Here is a 21,128-nt window from a genome sequence, read left to right as displayed (position 1 = left end):
ACGCCATGTGGTGCACCACGCCAACTGGAGCGCGACACGTGGTGCCTTGGTCAGCAGCCGGGTCAAACCCGCAGTCAAGCCACGCCCATTTTTATAGAATAGCCATCTTGTTTTCGGTGAATCAACCGCAATCCAAATCAGTTCAAAAGGATTTCTTTTAAGTCCCATTTTCTTCTATTTTAGCCCCTGTAGTTTTGAGTATTAGTGCCCACAGTTCAGTTAGCATTTAAAATTCATAATTAATTAGTTTAAATTCAATTTTGAGTTCAACTAATTACAGAAATGCTATTGAACCTTATTTCATGCGTAACTTTTGTGTTTTAAGTCTGATTTGACCCGTTCGAATTGCGTTAGGACCGTATTTACATTTTCTACATGTTTATACAACTATTAGGCATGTTTTTAATATTTAAAATTCATGGATAGATTTGATCTATTATTTAACTATAGGAAAACTTGTTTAAATCATAACTTATTCATTTTAACTCCAAAATAGTCCGTTCAAGTTGCGTTAGATTCATAGCGATGAGATCTACACATTAGTAATGATGTTTACTATATTACTATTTCATAAAAATCATAGTTTAAATCATATCTTCATTAAGGATTATGCAACTGGATTTTATATATAAAATATGATTTGTTTCACTTAAGTTTTATAATCCAAATCTAAAAATTGACATAATTCAATCTATATTATTTATAAAATATCTTATATGGATTTATATAGTTAAAATAAATGAAGCCAATAGTTTTATTTTCCACATTTTAAGCAAATTTCTCGGTAGTTGTAACTTTTCAACTGTAGCTCCGATTAGCGTGCTTTTCGCTACTGTGTGTTCATAGCGATGCGTAGAATCATATTTCAATCTCTTTTACTTATTTTTCTATGATTGGTGTATTGTTCTGATATAGATGCAATTGTATGCTATGCATGTGTGTGTATGGATGTTTGTGTGGTGTTCTACGAATACGTCTACTCGGTAAGATACATGTGGTGATCCAGAAGAAGAAGAAGGACGTTCAAGATTAAAGCTTACCGAAGGATCGGTGTGTAAGGAAAGTATAGCATGGGACCATCCTTGTTACCTATTCACATTTAATCACTTAATTCATATTGCATGTGTCTACCTTGTTACCAATAAGGATATCCTAGATATTTGATATCTTGTACCTTGAAACCTTTGGGATATTGCATTGGGTAGTTTTTGCTAGTGCTTAACTAAACCATGATCTTATAACTTGACTAATGGTATATGCAATAAACATTAAAACATGACTTTTTAGCTACATGGAAACAGGGGGCTAGAGTGTTTAGCTACTTTCTAAATGCTTCAGATTCGTCTCCCTAAGGACTTATCTGTAAGTGATCATCTAGGACTTATAGTACAGCTATGAGGGCTATATGGCTCTGGCTTTAGCTTAGTATGAGGACCTTTTCTAGCTTGTTAGTACCTTTATGGCGCATAAGGGTATGTTTCCTTTTCTGCTAGGATGTGTGTACCGTGCTGCGTGCCCACTTATGCCACTCCTAGAGAAGGGCCACATACACCTAGCGGCCCTAACTTGTTAGACGAACCTTTGAAAGGCTTCATCGTGAACCCTGCCGACCTTCCTTGGTAGTGGGTCAAGACTTGGATCACCTCGGGTGAAAGGGTAAATCACGACTCATAGTGAAAGTGTACAAACTCTATAGAGTATAAAACTGATATATCAGCCGTGCTCACGGACACGAGCGGCCTTGGACCCTTATGGAATAGAGATGATCACTAATGGATAATGGTACTAATGATTAATTGTTTATGCTATACATTATTCATGTTTACTTGATCATGTGTTTATGGGCTTATGGATAAACTTGTCGCCAACCAATTGCTAAAATTATGCTAAACAAAGGCTAATCGTAGTTAAACCAGTGTCAGCCTTTTGAGCCTCATGAACCCCATGATATAATTGTTAAGTATGACATGTACTTACGCTTGCTTTACATTTCTATACATTGGATAAAAATCCCGGATGGGTACCAGATTGCTGGTTTGGAGGAGTTAGGCTTGTGGTCAACCAGTCAGTCGTCCCTATGGATTTAGAGTCTTCGCCAGAAGATCAGAGTCAACTTTCCATTGTCTATACTCTGAGGTTATATTCCTTTTACTAATACATTATGTAATAAGCATTGTCTATTGATATTACCCTTAATTGTAGCTATATGTGAGAATTGACTTCTTGGGCTCACATATAGTGTGTATCTGGTTTTGTCTTTAAAACCAGTTGCTATAAAGTATTATCAGAGGAATGCTAACTATAGGACGCAAACCTAGATAGAACTAGACATTTTAGCATGCTTTTATCTTGCTTAGTTCTTGTTTTCTCTCTAACCTTGCTATTTGCTAAAAGTTATGCTTACTTCAACCTCTGTCTGTTATGAAAACTTTGTCTCAATCCTCTTTCTTCATTTATATAGATGGGTCGTAATGTGGAGACCACCAGCATTAGAGATCAGGAGGACCAAGCTACGTTGTCCTTGACTGCATTCGATAAGGAGAAGCTTGTAGCTATGCAACAACAAGCACCAGAAGGAATGACTCAACCTAGGAGTTTTCAATAGTGCTTGCCACAAGGTCAAACCAACATACCAAAGGGACCAGTGAAGAGACAAGTAGCAGAAGCTTGGAAGAATATGAAGTCCAACGAAGATGTTGGAAGGACGGCACATGAATGCCAGGATCAACCATAGCCAAAGCAAGAATAGAAGGTCTAGAAGAAACAGGAGCAAGGAAATAAAGCAAAGAGAAACTACATCCAAGGAAGATTGAATAATGTGGATATGACTACCACTCATGGAGCTAAGGAGGTTGTGTATGGGTTCATTCTAGTAAACTCAACTCCCGCCATAGTGCTATTTGACCCCAGTGCGTCACATTCGTTTATCTCTAGTGCATACGTAAAAGAACATAAGATAACTATGCTTCCAATGAGGAAACTGGTGATAGTTAAGTCCCTAGGAGGAGAAATGAAGGCAAACCACAAATGTCCAAGAGTTAGTCTTAACATAAAGGGGGTAAAATTTGAAGCAAACCTTATTGTATTAGAGTTAGTGGACATTGATGTCATTCTTGGAATGGGATGGATGTCAGCATGTAAAGGAGTGATCAAGTATGCCCAGCGTTCGGTGCTTCTAACCACACCGTTAGGAGAAAGAATTGAGTATGAGGGTATTTAGCCTGAAACTGAGGATAATGTGGATAAGAAGAGAGAGGAGGTCTCATCGGAGTCAGAATTGGGAAGCAATCAACATTTGAGTTCTATTACATTATCACATCTAGCTCTAATCCCTAGTTAGATAAACTTAGACTCTAAAGAATTAGAAGTTTCTCAAGCTAAGGTTACTCCACTCTTTCCACATGAGGTATGCATAGATGGGTGGACAATCACCTACAAGGAGTTTCAACCTCTAAAGATCAAGCGAGCTAAAAAGCGGTCCAGTCAAACAAAGATGAGCTTACAGAGTCATCAAGCTGACAATACTCTAAGCAACAATTCTATGGAGTATGACATCGCTAAAGATCCAGCTAAGAGAAAGTGTTATCATTGCTAGCAGGAAGGACATTATGATAAATCTTGCCCATAGAAGAATCAACCATTACACCAAGGAAGTAGCTAGAGTCAAATCACTACTGGACTGTTACCAGAAAGTGTCAGTGATAACCAACCTGAAAGAAGCATTTGGTGAGAGTGGTGAATGAAGAAGTTATGCTAGACTATCTAAGATCCTTAGTTAAGGATAGGAGTTGTGCCCCTTATGTAATAAAAATGATAGTATCGCAAGTTAAGTCGATGATTGAGTTGTGCATCTTTACTGTCTTGTTGAATTGTCATTATGCTTATGATTGTTTTGAATCTTTGTAATGATTGTAATGATCTTGTTGGGTGTTCCCACAATTTCATTTAGTTCATAGGTTTAAGGTATAAGGATTAATGAAATAAGTAGTTGGGTTATGGGTTTCTTCTATTTTTCCTATCCTGTCTTTGAAGCTGCCTATCTTTATCGATTCATATCTCTTATTTTGGACGATCAAAAACCCTGAGAAAATTTTGGACAACAGTAGACTTCAATCACAAGATGATGCAAGCTATACTTTGGTGTCCCCTACTTTACCTTATCTTAAGGGGGGTAGTCAAGTGGAAGAATTTGTAAGATGAAATATCATACTCTAGTTTGCGCAGCGGAAGTGTGGTGGTACCCAAAGATTCAAGAGAGAACTCAAAGTATTAAATAATGAGGTTTGGTTAGAGGGAAGTTTATCCAAGACCATCAAGATGTTGATAAATCTACCAAAGAAGCTTTTAAGTTAGTTTGGATCAAGAGACCTTAGCCAAGTGTTTGAAGACATCCAAGAAGAGGTTGACATAGAATCTAGGTATTAGTTTTGTTAGATCAGGACAAGAGCTTTATATCCACTATGAACTAGATATCAAGGTGTGGGATGTGTCCTTATACAAGAAGAAAAGTAGTGGCTTGTTCATTAAGTCAACTAATGAAGCTTGAGTTGAACTACCTAATAGGTTATCTGGAGTTATCCATTGTGGAGCATGGAAGTGCCATCTTCTTGAAAGTAAAAGTGACATCTAGGAGGATCACAAGAATATATAGGATATCTTCGCTAAGTTGGTCTTGAGCTTGTGATATCCTCATTGGAATGAGATTGATTATGACTTGGAAAAGTGCTATCACTTCGAGAAGCGAAGTCATGGCCGATGCCCTTAGCAACGGAGAATTGTGCTAAGAAGGTTCGGGTGACACTAAGGATTAAGAGTTGTATTCCTAGTTCGAGCAACTTAACCAGGGTCATTAATGTTTTTAAGATTGGTGGTAGATTCTCTTTAGGACCAAGAAGATAGGGAAGCCTTGTTGAAAGGTGAACATATGAGGAAAGAGAATTATGACCTAATGATTAGGGTTACCTTAGAGTTGTTCAAGGTACGTGTCAAAATTTTGGAATTAGTTAGGCAAATTACTTGGAGTAAGGGCAACATGTATGCAAAGTAAAGTGAATCTTTATCAAGACGATGGAACTATACGAGGAAGTAAAGAAGAATCCAAGGATGGAGTATTCCCATCTCTTAGTCGACGCCTTCCGAATCTCGAGGACGAGATTCATCTTAAGGGGGGTAGAATTGTAACACCCTAAAATTTACCTCTTTTGAAATAGAGCTAAAATGATTTATTTATGAATTTTTGTGCACATGAAATATAGGGAAATAAAAATTTATATTAATTTAAAATTCATCATAAGGTAGTAACATGTGTGAGCATACATGCTGTTGCATTTTATTTATTGTGATGAATGGTGTGATCCAAACTCCAAATTAATTTGGAATGTTTTTGAAAAGGGTTTGAAAATGGCTGTGAAATAAAAGAAAAGAAAGAAAAGAAAATTAGAAAATAAAAGTATTTTTAAGGTTGTAAAGTTTAACTTAGAAAGCCTAACAAAATTGTCCATTTTTATTTGAATAGGGAGGTATATTTGAAACTATACTTGAGTTTGATTTGAATTTGGCTTAGGATTGAAAACTAGAAAAAGAAAAGGATTTGGAAAAAAAGAAGGAAAAAACGCCTCTCTCATTTGGCCCGAAGGCCCACCCTTCTTTTCTCCGGTGGCCCAGCCGCACTCCCCCTCCCTTCTCCTTTTCCGCACGCGCCTGCTCACCGCATGGCCCAGCTTGGTGTTGCGGCCCACTCAGCCCACTGCTCGGCCCACGCCCGCACTCCACTCCCTTCCGATGCTGTGATGCTAGCCCGCTCGTCAGCGCGCACCCGTACACGCTTCCCTTCTCCTCGCTGCGATGCTGGCCCTGCCTGTTAGCTGCCCGCCGATGGTGTTGCCATGCACGGCGAGCCACCGCACCGTTGCTCCTACAAGGCAAACGCTCAATCACCACGCCCCCGCTCCCCTTCCTTCTACGCCATGCCCATATGGCCTATAAAGATCCGAGCCACACCCCTCCTTCTCCCCTTTGCTCTGCTCGCATCCAAACACTCCTCGCCATTGGCAAACCACCCCTCCCGAGCACAATCCCCATCACCAACGTGTCCTGGAGCTCCGCCGTGTTCCCTCGAAGCCGTAGGTATCACCGATTTTGCATTTTGGTCTTGATTCGATAGGATTCATCTCACCCACGCTCTCCCTCTCTCTCCAGCCGTCGCTGCCATCGTCGACATGCCCCCTTGAGGCCTTCCCGGACGCCGTGGTCCCCTCCTAACGACTCACTATGAACTCCTGTACCTCCTCGACCCCTTCACATCGCGTTTAGTCCCCTAGAACACCGTAGAGTAGAACCTCAGTCGCCGCCGGCAATGGAAGGCTCACCATAGCCACTGTGTAGCCGCCGGAGTTCGTCCCGAGCATCACATGCCGTCGGATTCACGTGAACGACCAAGATTAGATTATACCGGTTGGTTGTGTAACCGGTCTACAGCGAGCCATGGACCCGGCACACCATGCCTGTGTCAGCGCACGCCCACACCGCGTGGTGCACCACGCCAACCAGTGCACGACACGTGGCGCCTTGGTCAGTAGCCGAGTCAAACCCGCAGTCAAGCCACGCCCATTTTTGTAGAATAGCCCCCTTGTTTTCGGTGAATCAACCCGCAATCCAAATCAGTTCAAAAGGATTTCTTTTAGGTCCTGTTTTCTTCTGTTTTAGCCCCTATAGTTCTGAGTATTAGTGCCCGCAGTTTAGTTAGCATTTAAAATACATAATTAATTAGTTTTAATTCAATTTTGAGTTCAACTAATTACAGAAATGCCATTGAACCTTATTTCATGCGTAACTTTTGCGTTTTAAGTCCGATTTGACCCGTTCGAATTGCGTTAGGACCGTATTTATGTTTTCTACATATTTATACAACTATTAGGCATGTTTTCAATATTTAAAATTGATGGGTAGATTTGATCTATTATTTAACTATAGGAAAACTTATTTAAATTATAACTTATTCTTTTAACTCCAAAATAGTCCGTTCAAGTTGCGTTAGATTCATAGCGACGAGATCTACACATTAGTAATGGTGTTTACTATATTACTATTTCATAAAAATCATAGTTTAAATCATATCTTGATTAAGGATTATGCAACTGGATTTTATACATAAAATATGATTTGTTTCACTTAAGTTTTGTAATACAAATCTAAAAAATGACATAATTCAATCTATATTATTTATAAAATATCTTATATGGATTTATATAGTTAAAACAAATGAAGCCTATAGTTTTCTTTTCCACATTTTAAGCAAATCTCTCAGTAGTTGTAACTTTTCAACCACAGCTCCGATTAGCGTTCTTTTCGTGACTGTGTTCGTAGCGATGCGTAGAATCGTATTTCAATCTCTTTTACTTATTTTTCTATGATTGGTGTACTTTTCTAATATAGATGCAATTGTATGCTATGCATGTATGTGTATGGATGTTTGTGTGGTGTTCTACGAATACATCCAGTCGGTGAGATACACGTGGTGATCCAGAAGAAGAAGGACGTTGAAGATTAAAGTTTACCGAAGGATCGGTGTGTAAGGCAAGTATAGCATGGGACCATCCTTGTTACCTATTCACATTTAATCACTTAATTCATATTGTATGTGTCTACCTTGTTACCAATAAGGATATCCTAGATATTTGATATCTTGTACCTTGAAACCTTTGGGATATTGCATTGGGTAGTTTTTGCTAGTGCTTAACTAAACCATGATCTCGTAACTTGACTAATGGTATATGCAATAAACATTAAAACATGACTTTTTAGCTACATGGAAACAGGGGGCTGGAGTGTTTAGCTACTTTCTAAATGCTTCAGATTCCTCTCCCTAAGGACTTATCTATAAGCGATCATCTAGGACTTATAGTACAGCTATGAGGGCTATATGGCTCTAGCTTTAGCTCAATATGAGGACCTTTTGTAGCTTGTTAGTGGTTACCTTTATGGTGCATAAGGGTATGTTTCCTTTTCTGCTAGGATGTGTGTACCATGCTGCATGCCCATGCATGCCACTCCTAGAGAAGGGCCACATACGCCAAGCGGCCCTAACTTGTTAGACAAACCTTTGAAAGGTTTCATAGTGAACCCTGTCGATCTTCCTTGGTAGTGGGTCAAGAGGCTGATGACCTTGGGCGAAAGGGTAAATCATGACTCACAGTGAAAGTGTACAAACTCTGCAGAGTATAAAACTAATATATCAGCCGTGCTTACAGACACGAGAGGCCTTGGACCCTTATGGAATAGAGATGATCACTAATGGATAATGGTACTAATGATTAATTGTTTATGCTATACATTATTCATGTTTACTCGATCATGTATTTATGGGCTTATGGATAAACTTGTTGCCAACCAATTGCTAAAATGGTGCTAAACAAAGGCTAATCGCAGTTAAACCAGTGTCAGCCTTTTGAGCCTCATGAACCCCATGATATAATTGTTAAGTACAACATGTACTTACGCTTGCTTTACTTTTCTATACATTGGATAAAAATCCCGGATGGGTACTAGATTACTGGTTTGGAGGAGTTAGGCTTGTGATCAACCAGTCAGTCGTCCCTGTGGATTTGGAGTCTTCGCTAGAAGATCAGAGTCAACTTTCCGCTATCTATACTCTGAGGTTATATTACTTTTACTAATACGTTATGTAATAAGCATTGTCTTTTGATATTACCCTTAATTGTGGCTATAAGTGAGAATTGACTTCCTGGGCTCACATATAGTGTGTATCTGGTTTTGTGTTTAAAATCGGGAGCTACAATTAATAGGGGTTAGGTACATACCTTTGCTTAACTCACCTCAATTTTAGCTCCTCGAATTCCTTCCATGCAAATGACCTATGGTGGCATGCTCCCGTGAGAGATGGAATCATCCACCTATTCATGAATGATGGGTATGTCGGGAGGTTTTAATTTCACTGACAAACATTGCTCCGGCCTTGGTTTAAAGTGGAATATTTCTTCCTTGCCATTTATATTGAGATGAATTTCTCCGGCTCCAACAACAATGTGAGCATTTGCCATGCTAAAAAATGGTCTTCCCAAGACTAGTGGCGTTTTAATGTCATCACTAATATCCAACACCACAAAATCTATGGGAACAAAACAACTCCTTATATTGACAGGAATATCCTCTGCTATTCCCGCTAGATATCGGACTGATTGATCGGCTAGCTGCAAGCACATTGTGGTTGGGGATAATGAATTATGATTTAATTTATCATACACTACCTTTGGCATGACGCTGATGCTAGCTCCAAGATCGTAGAGGGCTTGATCAAATTGCTAGGAGCCGATGGAGCAAGAAATTGTAGGATTTGTTGGGTCCTTCTCTTTTCAGGCAGCTGATTAAGTGTGGCTATGCTGCACCCTCGGTCAATTTTACTACCTCTACGCTTGGTAGTGGCTTCTTTTCATTGAGTATATCTTTTAAATATTTGGCATATGTGGGGACCTGAATAGCATCAATTAACGGTATACGTGTATATAGTTTTTGAATTACCTCGATGAATTTCTTGAATTGTTCATCCTCCATTGCCTTTCAGTTGCGCTCTAGAAATGGCAACACCTCCATATCATAGAAGTCATGGGGGCTATCTTACCTTTTTTTAGGCACAACAGGGTCCTCTTCTTTAGCTGGAACTTCGATTACTACTTTCTTATTTGTTGCTTTAGGATACGGTGGATCATGAGTGATTTATCCACCTCTCGTGGTTATAGCATTAACTTTTTCATTATGTGAAAATTTTGAAATCAAAGTGGATAATTGATTTTCTAGCCTTTCATTAAAGTTAAGCTGATTTCCTAAAGCTAAAGAAAATTCATGAAGCCTAGCATGAATATCTCCTAAAATCCTATCATGGTCAAGTAATTTAGCATGAATTTGCTCATTGATTTTGGCTTGACTAAAGACAAGATCTTCAAGAGAAGAATAGTCAAAAGGATGAGTGGGTGAATTACCTTGATTAATTTGTGAATTCCAATCTCTGGTAAGCTACGGTGGAGGTGGTCCATATCCACCGTCATTAAGAAGGGACTTAAGGTCTCTACTGGGGCAGGCATCATTAGTGTGATTCATGCCCCCGCATTCTTGACATGACATGCTTACCTATGGCTGCTTGGCTACAAAATATTCTATAGCAGCATGGTCTCTCATCCAATTTGCTCTTTCTTCTAATTTACTCAAAAGATATTCCATAGATATAGAATTAACCTCGTAACTATGGGACATACCCTTGAGATGATCACCTATCCATCCTTGGTTTTCTACCATCTTCTTGATCAACTCCTTTGCTTGACCTACCTTCAGGGAAAAGAATGCCCCTCCGGTGGTAGCATCAAGGTGTTGTTAGGATTCCATTGAAAGTCCATGATAGAAATGTTGGATGAGCAACCAATCCTCCATTACATGATGAGGGCATGCTTGAACGTACTTATTGACGGTAGTTAACAACCATTATAAACCATCAATATAGCATGCATAAGGGCATAAATATAATCACCAACGAAGGTCTAGGGGGTTAAACTAACAAATTCTATGAGTTTTGGTGAATCTGTATTTTCTGTAGGGTTTATCTAGAAAACCATCAAGGTGGATCTAGATGTCAGACTTAATCGCACTTATCCACAGTGAAAACAACCCTAGAAGGTTCCAAAAAACTCGAGAGGACTCCACACCGAAGCAGAGGGCAAGGCACTGCCAAGTGAGGCTGGCTAGCCCCACCTATAGGCTGGCCGACCCCTGGGGCCCACCTGTCAGACCCCCATTGCTATGTCAGTTCTCCACCACCTCCTAGATTGTATCTACGCCGTTTATTCAAGTCAGTTTGATCTAAGGGCTCAGGATTGATGCTCCAGCCTATATATTCCAACCCCTACCACCACCTCTGAGGCATAAGTCATTTGAGAAGATAGAAACCCTCATCATCCTCAGAGCTCCACCATATTCTAGGGCATAGCTAGTTACATTAGGTCTAGAGGGATGCAAGCAGGCTTCTCTTGGATTCCCGATCGTGTCAAGAGGGTGGTTTGATATAATCTTTGTACCCCCTCTCTTTTATATCTCTCATTACTTTTTATATGTTTGCTACAATTGTTATGACATTCATCTTCATATTTATTATATTCCTAGTTATAATGTTCATCGTCTACTTTTATTGTATGCTTAGTATAGTTAGATTATCATCATATTCATGCATAAGTTCGTATAGCGCTTGCTCCAAAGTACACGAGGTGAGTGGTCGACATTGTGTAAGCATGGTGCTTATATGTTGTTTACTTGCGGATACACCCTATATTCTGGGCCATGTGGTAGATCGTGGATGTGACACTCCTGTTAAGTCCTTTATAGTCCACTCCCCGAATATAGGTCTACAAGTAGGATCTAGTTACAAAGGAAGACAAGCTCTGTTCTTAATCTTTTTTAGTAATATCCCTTATGTGTAGATATAAAGTTGATCTTAGCCATGACTACTAGGTGTAATTGCACTAATCAATGTATGCTTTGACTTGTAATTAAGAATGACTTAGGAATTATTGCTCCAATATTCTACTTAACCATGCTAATGCCATAGAAAGGAGTACTCTGAGTGATCAATGATTAGTTATTATGCACTATTCATATATACATTTACCTCTTGACTTACTCCTGTTGTGAGTAGAATATTGGTCATGGTTTACTTCTCCATCAATAGTATAAGTTATCAATAGATGTCATTGCCAGACCTTTCCTGTGGTAAAAGTATAAATAACGATACCTGGAATACTCTGGGGTGAAGTGCTATAATAGTATAATTATCTGTGCACTTGCAAATCCCTTCCATTCATATATATCTATATATTCTTCCTAGTCACATAAAATAATAAAGAACAACTCTAGTAGTAATACTAGGTAGTACCAACAAGCATCTCTGACATCATCACTAGGGAAGGCAAACTGGTAAAGTAATGTTAAGAGATGTAGACATACATTAGGTGACTACTAAAACAAGTGACAAGTTAATAAATACCAACAAGCATTTCTGGCACCGTTACCGGAGATGGAGTTAAAACCTCCACACTTGGTGATTACGCTAAGAAATGCCAACAACCATGTAACACCCTAGGTGTTTAGATTCCACATTTGCACTTGCATTTCATGAACATGAGCATCATTCATCCATTTATGAGCTTGTGTTGCCTGAAACATGTTTTTGAAACATTGCAACGTATCGTTACATTCCATGTGTTTTTCATTGTTTCAGTATATACGATGCTTGATTCTTGTGTGACCAAGGTGTGGTGTGGCTAATAATTCTTTTAAACAACTTAGTGACACCTAGAATGTCATTTGGAACATTGTTCATGTTGATCATTTTGCCTAATTAGGTTCCCAAGTCATGGTTTGACCAAGTTTGACCCTTAAACCCTTTTGTTTGTCTATTTAAAAAGTGTAGCTTAGGTTGTTTGCATGTCTAAGCAACCTAAAACAAATTTGTAGCAAATTTGGTAAGGAACAAACTTTGTTTAGAAGCCAAGTTATGAAAATGTGCACAACATGTTCAAAAAGGACCCACAAGCCAGAAGTGAAAGCTGATTCAACACTTTAAAATATTCTAAGTCCTAAATGCCATTTCAATTTGATTGGGCCAACTTTGGCTTGATACAACTCTTGATCCTCTGTGATTTAGCTGTTGATTTCTAAAGCAAAGTTGTAGACCTAGCTTAACTCTACAACTTTCATGTACACTGCTCCCACTGATTTGCCATGAATTGAGAGATCAAACGCTGTCAAGTTTCACTGTCAGTCATCGAAGGAACTCTAAATGGCAGCTACAGTGTCTGTCCATTTTCAGAAAACGAACGCTGCGTGGCGCCACCCGTCGACGGCCGGCTGACCGCGCTGCCACGCGCCGTGGGCGTCCTGGCACGGCCGGCCACGACATGAACACCCCCACGCGCCTACCCGACCAGCTCGTCAGTCCGTTTTTCATTTTCTTCGCCTTCACTCGCGAGCAGCAACAGAGCAGCCGCTCCACCATTGCTACCGTGGAGCTTCACCATCGCCTAGCTTGCTAACCGCCGCAAAAACACAAACTCCATCTTCACCACAGCTCCGCCGTGTCCTCCTCTACCTCCTCCACCTATTAGCCGCGCCGATTGGGTCTCAGTAAGGGCACATTTGTCATTTTCACCACCACCGCCATGACGGGGTCCTCGCCGGAGTTGAGGCCGCCGTGGCCGGGGTAGCTAGGAATCTTCCCGTCCCCTTTTCTTTGCTTGTGTACCACGGTAGTGACCTCCTGAAGCTCGAACCGAGCTCGATTGAGGCAGCCGTGGCTTGACGACGCTGGCGGCCCGCGCTGGAGCTCTGCCGTGCTGCCATCATCGGCGACGAGCCCCTCCGCTAGGTCTTAGGTCTCGCCGGTAGCACCAATAGAATCACCTCATCACGGAGATCACGCCGGTGTCCTCGGTTTCACTAGAAAAGCCGCCGTCGGCGAGCTTCGCCATTGCCACGCCATCGCATGCGCCTCCCCTGGTTTCGCTGTCGCTGACCAGTGGGTCCGGCTAACACCCAGGTCCCACGCGTCAGTGACTGTTGTTCAAAGGGCTAGTTCAAAATTGCTGATTTGAATGCTGTTTTGTGAATTTTGTAACTCCAAATGTGTAGATCCAAATGATATGATTCAAATTTTGTTAGACTCACAGTGAGGTCTAGTATTTAAGAAAAATATGTCTTGAGCACATGATGTAGAAATTTTGGATGAATTAAATAGGAACTTGAAAGGTGTTTTTGAATGCATGCAAAATTGTTTAAATCATATCTTGAGTTTCTGTGATCCAAAAATTGTGAAATTTTGTGGGTAAGCTAGTCTTGCTTAGTAGAAGCTCTGGTTAAAATTTGAGAGTCATTGCATGTGTATTTGTTGAGTTATATATTTTCCTTTTAGTATTGATGGATACTTGTATGAATTTTTATAAATTATCTAGGAATCATATGACCATGAAACTTGGTGGGTAGTATCCTAGTACCTTAAGGATGCTAGGAAAAATATGAAATCTGTTTCTTGACACTTTTCACTAAGGTTTCCTAATTATGCCATTTTAAGCCATTATGCCTTATCATTTTTGTGTAGGTTGTTATACTTATTCAATTGGTGTGAAATTTTTATGGTAGTCTACTTAGGGCATGTAGTGTCTACTGTAATTTTTGTAGATGTAATGGTGTAGTCTTCATATATGTTTACTATTTCCTCTAATTAATTAAATAAATTAAGAAAGGTATTAAAAGAAATATTTTGGGGATGAACACCCTACTTTCTAGTGTTCATGTGATATGAGTGATGTGTGAGTAGATTTAGTTTTGTCCAATTATGTGTTTACATCATGAGTTATTAATTATTTCGTTTGCATTATGTCCCTCTAGACAGATCTGGGGACTTTAGAAAGTTCCCCATGATATTTCAGTTTTCTGTGAATGTGATGAATACAAGAGTTGTATATAATTTATGTATCTAGCTCCTGTCAAAATTTGAGGTCATTTGGCCCAGTAGTTTAGAAACTACAGCTGTTTAAAGTTAGGTTCTAGTTTTACCTACTCTCTGTCTTGTGTGGACAGAGTTCTGTTGACTGATGAATTCGACCTGGTAAAGGTTTGAATAATGCTTTGAGGTCTAAAAATGAATTGTAGACAATTTCATAAGCTTTCCAGATTGTCTTGTTGCATGACATTTGGATTTATAAATCTCTAGTTATGGCTAGTTTACTGTACCGCTACATAGTCTTCATTTTTCTGAAATACAAATGCTTGAGTGTATGCTTGATGCCATGTTCTCGTTGATTGTTTAGGGGTTAGCCTAACTTGAGAATATGCTTAGGTGCAGGTGCTAGGTCATTAACTGAAGATGAGCAATTATACATTAGGTTGTATAAACTTGGTAAGTGAAAGTGATTTGAATAGGGCTTAAGTTGGAATATGCTAACTACAGCGAACATGTGCATTCCCCGAGCATCCTGGACATTCGTTCATGTGCATCCATGATATTTATCTTGCGCATTCATGCAATAGGTGTGCCGGAGGGAGTGACGTTGCTGGAGTTCGAGGGAGCCAACCAGGAGGAGGAGCCTGAGGTGCAGGAAGCCGACAAAGCAGCCGCCGTGGAGGAGTTGCCCGAGTGCCCTGACCACCAGCCTTCCTCGTTCCTGAAAGGCAAGCCCCAGAGCATATTAAGCCTCCCATGTTTTTACAAATACATTGAGTATCTTTTATTGTTGATGATGCATTAAGTATAGGAATTGGTTGGAACTAATTGCTGCATTATATATCCTTCCTTATCCAGATATCGCACTGGAATCCTATTTAAGTTCAGGAACGGGTTAAATGCTTAGCCATGCTTAGTGCGGTAGAAGTCAGGTGATTTCCTATCACCTGCGAGCTTTAGAATGAGGTGGATCATGGTTGGCTATATTTGCTATCATGGAAAAGAACCATGTGAATAATGAATTAAGACCGGGCAGAGTCTTGTGTAGGTTTGGATATAGTGACTCCGTCTGAGTCGTTTAAGGACCGATACGCTGTACGTCCTCATGTCATGTTGAACATAGCCTAACACTTAGTTGGCCAGATAAGTCGTTCCGACCGCGAAGCCTAGTAGCTCGACTCAGGCCGAGGACGCGAGCAGTGGCATACATTCTGGAGGTAGTAAGGATGTGCAGAGAGCCATTGGCATAAGTCCAAGGTGGGTTAGAGTCCCGAACAACCTTGGCAGAGTGGTTCTCTGAGAATGTCGATCTATTCAGGACTCGTGACTCCTAAATCGTACCAAAGGTGACTCGTTTGCGACCCTGACAGGGGAAGCAGGGTTTGTGTTTAGGAATACCCCTCCAGCTGGATAGGAATCGATTCGAATCGCTGTCTCTCCCGGATAGTGAGAACTTGACTAAGCAGCGGCAACGTAGATTCAATTAATTTAATGATATGGTTAAATGGATGATGATGATAAGGTTGCCACAATGAATACTTGATATGGTTATTAATGTTTGCACCCTAATAAAATGATTGCTTAGTATAGGTGCTAATATAGATGACAGGTTAATGGATAAAAAGTCACTGCTAGTCAGGTTAAGAGTTGATCATATTACTCATGCTTTTCCGCAAAAAGAAAGTGTTAGCCAGATCCACTAAATTAAGCTATGCATAATCCTTGGTGTCCTTTGTTTGGTTTTCGATGGGTAAGTCTAGCTGAGTACATTCCTGTACTCAGGGTTTATTCCCTCTTGTTGCAGATGACCTTCTATATCAGGGATTCTATAAGTATTTTCTCCACCCGGTGGGTGATGAAGATTAGATCATGGGCATGATCTCTATTCTCTTATCTGAATGCTTTTGCGGGCTGTGATCAGCGAACCAGTATGTGTATTTGAACTTGGATGTGTAAGTTAAACTATTTGCTTCCGCATGTTTTACAAGACTTGTTTTGTAATAATGATGACTCTGTGATAATGTAAACTATTTGTGAACGTCTGCAAAATGTTGTAACGTATGATATGTTATGTTGAATTACTGTGATCTTGGTTGTATGCAAGTTGGTTTGAAATCCTTCGAGATTTCAGTTGACTACCGGGTTTATATGGGCTCAAGTTCAAGAATTTAATCGTTTCGGTGATTGTTTTTGTACTTGTGCTCTTATAAATTGGTTGGTTCTATGACAAACCATTTCTAGCGCCATTGTCGGGGAAGGTACCTAGGCAAAGGAAGTATTGATAAACTTATACTTGTTGATGTGATCGAGGTAACCATTGACCTCTGCTCAAACAGGCTTACCCTTGTTTTGTCTACTTTTATATCTTATGCAGGGTAATGTATGACCGGCTTTGACCTTTCAACAAACTACGTTGAAGATCGAGAAGCATTAATCAGGAGAACAAGAGCTAAACTCAAGCAAGTTTTAGCTTTAGAGTCAGAAGACAACCAGATAAGGCAAAGCTTAGCACCAGAATTTGAAACTATGGCTAACAATCCTCTCTGAGAGTTCTCTGCTCCAACTAATGCTAACATTCATACTGGACCGGTGATAAATGTCGGAGACAATGGATTTGAGCTCAAGCCAACCCTCATTAACATGGTGCAAGCTAGCTAGTTTTGTGAAAAGACACATGAAGATGCAAGCACCTGTCACCTAATTCCAACGTGGTGGAATACAGAGGATGGACAGGGCTATCACCATCTACCACCTACCACCTACCAAAATCTATCCAAAGAACTAGCCACAACCCAAGGTACCCTATTGTCTAAGTACCACACTTACACTAAGTGATACTACTCTAATCTCACGCTAAGATCAGAGCACCAACTAGTGATGAGGATCCTGTATATCGAAAACTAACTAACTAAACAAGATATAATTGAAATATTCACAACACTACTTTACTCTAATTGAAAGAAAGTAAATGCTGAAAATAAAGACAAGTACTAAAGGAAATATAAATAGAAAGCAAGAGTAGCTTACAAGAGCTTATAGAGAGACTCCTGAGGACTCCTCCTAAGCTCCTAGCTCTTCACTTCTTCACTCCCACTCTCACCATTAACCTAAACTTAGGAGTAGATAGAATGATTCTACTTGGGATGCTTTACAACTGCGAGGAACACCTCTATTTATAGCACTAAGGAACAAGGGGTATTTGTAGGAAGTGGAGAGGCAGTGGAGCTTCCTTGGGCACTGTGTGGCGGGGTGAGGGCGCCGGCCGGCCCTCCGATGCATCGTCATTGCATTGGAGGGTCACGGTTTGCTCCCAAAGGCGGTTGCATTTCCAGCATGTGTGAAGACTTGATCTGAAGGTGGTTCCAAAGTCAACTGATGGCCCTCAAGTGGATGACAATGGGCCCATGGATCCACGGCAAGTGAATCATGGCCACTGCTCAAATTGACATGAAATGGACGCTTGTGATGCAGTGTAGGAGGTGTCCCATAGATCAATGACGTGGACGGGGATAGGGTGGCGCTAGGCGGCTCCACATGGCCATCGGTCGATGTGGTAGTGTGGGCCCAGAGGCCCCTGCCATGTCCATTTGCCTCCATGACGCATATTTTCCACCTTTTCACTATTTTCCTGCATTCAAATAGATCTCATATACAAGTGGAATTCCATTAGTAATAAACCAAATCTTTTCATTTTATGTTGATTTTCCTTTCAAATGTATGCATTGTTAATGGCTAAAATAGGTGTTTAGTGACCATCAACTATCATCATTGGCCTAACCTAGATCTCAAATGCTAGAATGTTTCTTCTGTAGCTCAGGTTCAAGCAAGAACCAAAATAGTGAAGCAAACAGGAAAAGACGAGAAAGGGGACCTATAGATTGGATCTATCGCCTCTGTCGTGGCACACAACGGACACAGACTCCAATGTCACCATGCTCCACCTAGGAAGCCCGCCGCCTAGCCTCCAAAAGGACACCTAAGCCAGCACAACACACCGGGGATCCTCCCCCAGCGCCGCCGTCGCAAGTCCAATGGGCACATATTTGTTTCCACTTGTAGTAGATATCCAATATATAGGTCAACCTATAGGCCATCCACATAGAGAATATACTACTATAAGGACTCCAAAGACATGTCAACACAACTAGACATCTAGCGCAATGGTGAAGACGGTCCATTCCTTGCTCTAGATCCTAGGTTCAACTCCTAGGTCCTAGTGTTTTTTAATTAGATTTTATTAAACATCGGCGGCACACAAGTTGTTGGGTCCCATAGGTTGGATGGAGATAGAGAAAGGTCCCATAGGTAGACGTGACACATAAGCCGTTAGGTCCCATAGGTCGGATGCAGAAGGGTCACGCAGGGTCAGGTCCCACAGGTCAGATGCAGAAGGGTACCATAGGGTCCCACAGGTTGGATGCAGAAGGGTCCCACATGTACACGTTGGATGGATAAAGGATCGAGCTGAGATGTTTATGATGCATTGCAAGCATCATAGATGAGTAACTACAGGTCCCATAGGTACATGTCAGATAGAGAAAGGACCGAGCGGAGACTTTTATGATGAATTGCAAGCATCACGGATGAGTAACAGGGTAGTCCCACAGGTACATGTCGGATGGAGAAAGGATAGAGCAGAGACTTTTATGATGAATTGTAAGCATCATGGATAAGTAACTACAGGTCCCATAGGTACACGTCGAATTGATAAAGTATCGTGTGGAGATCTATGACGAAGCCATTCATTATAGATCGAATATTATTCGTCACAGATGTGTAATTAGTTTATTGACGAAGCCCTATTCGTCACATTTTTAAAGGAGATCATCATAGATGAGACGCATGAGTGATCTATGACAAAACCATACACTCTTCTATGATATTTTTTGTGATGATGCCTGATTTTGTCATAGAAAGGGAGGGATGTAGGATCATCACCACTGATCTATGACGAAATAGAAATTTTCGTCATAAAAAGCGCTCTTCTATAACGGTTTTGGATTCGTCATTAAGATTTTCGTCATAGAAGTGAATATTTCTAGTAGTGTGTCTACCTCACACATCTTGTGTTGTAGGAAATGAAAGTTTCAAAAAACCATTCCTTGTCATTCTTGCTAACCTCTGCAAATCTCAAGATGAGATTCTAGTTAAAGGGTAGTCTGTCAATCCTAAAATTTTGATTTTGGATTATGAATAGAAAACACCAAATAAAATAACAATAAAATATTTTTTCTTAAATTTACAAGATTTGTTTAGTTTGTTGCCAATAAAAAAATGTAGATGTTTTTACAATTAAATATGATCTGTTTGCTTGCATTCATGCCTTGGTATAAGCTTTATGGTGTGAAAAATGAATTTCTAAAATATAGTTAAGCCAAAAATATGTTTTGTTCTATTTTTGAAAAAAGGGTTTCAAAATTATGTTTTAGAAAACTAGTTCAAAAATACATTCATGTTTGAGTTGGAATTTTTTTTGAAAAAAATTATTTTAAATACGTTTTAAATTATGTTTAGAAAATGATTTAAATTTTAAAAATAGTGATTATTTTAAAGTTATAAGTTTTTAAAAATAGTGTTTAAAAATTATTTCCAAACGAGTTGTTAAATAGTTTTTCTTTAATGATTTATATAGGGTTTCAAAATATAGTTTGAAAATGTTTTACAAAAATCTGTTTGAAAAGTTCAAAGATATGTGTTTCAAATTTCACTTTAAAAATCTAGTTACAAAAGTTGAGTTGAGTCTATTTAAACCTTAGTTTAAAGGGTTTTTTTGATCGATACCATTACAATTTTCGAAATTTGGAGAAATACCATTACTATTCATCTATTTTGAATCTCACCATTACAATTCTTCGTGTGTTTGAAATATGCCACGGTATACGTCTGGAGAGGCCTTGGGCCCAGCTGCAGGCGTACACGGCATCATTGTATTTTCGTATGGACAAAACTACCCCTACCACCTTACTCTCTCTATGTCACTTACGTGTGGACCCCACTACTCATCTTCTTCCTCATTCCTTCCCTGTCTTCTCCGTGACAGCTTCTTCCCCAACTCCCATGGCGACCAGTGGGCGCCGGCCGCCGTCGTGCCCTCGGCCATGGCGGGGAGGAGCTCCCGCGTGACCATGGAGGGCCGGAGCTCTTCCGCCTCGAGCTCCCGCGCAGCCATGGAGGGTCGGAGCTCTTCCGCCTCGAGCTCGCGCGCGGCCATGGCTGACAGAGCTCCCACGCGCCATGGCGGGCCGAGCTCCTCCTCTCCCATCAGCGTTCCCTTGCCCGCCCCACCCCGCCCCCATCTGCACCTCGCCGGAGATGGCCCCTGCCCACCGGCGCACCCCTGTCCGCCTAGAGCCCCCCCGCCTTCTCCCTTCATCTCAGTCGGCGACATCGGGGCGGACCCCCTTCCACTTGTCGTCAGCGCCTCGGGTCCGGCTTGGCGAGCGTAGCCACAGCTTGGGCGAGCCGGCGGCCGCGGCCGCGTCGTAGTCCGCCCTGCGACAGACGGCAGGTGATACGGAGGTGCGCCACGAGCTCCGGGCCGGCCAGGAGCGACAGCATGGTAGGGCCAAGAGCTGCACGCTGGTGAGGACATGGGCGGCGGCGGCAACGTCGGCGGCGGTGACCGTGGAGG

Source organism: Miscanthus floridulus, chromosome 18 (assembly GCF_019320115.1).
Source record: "Miscanthus floridulus cultivar M001 chromosome 18, ASM1932011v1, whole genome shotgun sequence".
NCBI lineage: Eukaryota > Viridiplantae > Streptophyta > Magnoliopsida > Poales > Poaceae > Miscanthus > Miscanthus floridulus.
This window is presented reverse-complemented; position numbering follows the sequence as displayed.